Source organism: Arachis duranensis, chromosome 1 (genome assembly GCF_000817695.3).
Source record: "Arachis duranensis cultivar V14167 chromosome 1, aradu.V14167.gnm2.J7QH, whole genome shotgun sequence".
Classification (NCBI taxonomy): domain Eukaryota; kingdom Viridiplantae; phylum Streptophyta; class Magnoliopsida; order Fabales; family Fabaceae; genus Arachis; species Arachis duranensis.
Window position 1 is genome coordinate 55908412 of NC_029772.3, and position 1261 is coordinate 55909672.

Sequence of the window (1261 nt, forward strand, 5' to 3'; positions counted from 1 at the left end):
TTGGAAATAGTATTGTTGGAAATTGGGATGAGGAAGGGTGTATGACATGTTGATGTGTTTGTAATTTAGCCATTTGTTTGAAATGGGTAAAAATGGTTATATGGCGATTTTGTGAATCGTGGTAAAGTGTTAATGTATGAGTTGAGGAGGCTTGATGTTGATTTTGGTATATTTTGATTGGTTTCAAAAAGGGTTGAAATTGGCATGTTTTGGTTGATTTTGATAGGAGTTGAAAATGGCTTGTTTTGAAAATGGCACTTTGTGGTTTTATATGAAAACATGGTTTTTGGGCATACGTTGGTGAGACATAACTTGGACTACGGATCTCTGTTTTGCGCCAAATCTGTTTAGAAATGAAATGGGATCCGGGATGTCCATGCCGTTCGAAGAACGGATGAAAAATGATTTAAAATGAGGAAGTTATGTCCGTCGGAAGATTGGGGGTCGAATCTGTGAATTCTGCAACTTTTAACTTAGAAAATTTTTAGCAGAAAGTCCCCTCGCGCGTAGGCGCACTTAGCGCGAACGCGCCGTTCTTTCAGAAAACGCCATCCATGCGTGCGCGTGGTATGTGCAGGCGCGCTGATGTGCTGCACCCAATGCCCAGCCATTTTCCAGAGAGTTGTGCCAGAACTGTGCCAGCTTTGTGCCTGGGGCACGAGAGTATCCACGCGTACGCGTGGTTGACGCATGCGCGTCGATTTGGCAAATTTTTAATCCACGCATTAGCGTGCATGACGCTTGCGCGTCGGTGAGTTTTTAAGGCCATCCACGCGTGCGCGTGGAGTACGCGTACGCGTGGAATTGTTTTCATGCCAAAGTTGATTTTTGAGTATTAAAAGTCAAATCTCATATTTCTAAGCCTCCGATCTCACCCCTTATGTAATAAATCATTATGATATGCCTAGCAATGAGAAAGGAGCTAGGGGATGTGGTAACTTGCGAGTGAAGCAAGGGGAAAAGTTATGATCAATGATGATCAACGATGAATATATGAGATATGGAGGATGACGGTGGGAGTACCGTGTATGCCATGAGCCGAAGGGCTATATCTATCGATAAATGGCTGGTTTTTGATTGAACCATGAGCCGGATGACTGAGTTATTGCCGGGTCACGGCAAAGCCATTATTGATTATGGCTGAGAATAATTGCATATATGATTAATGAATGAATGTGTTAAATGGATAATAATGGAAGATGTTGAAATGTGATGTGTAACCCCGGGTAGTAGGCAGTGGCGTTGTCCACTTGCTCCGGGT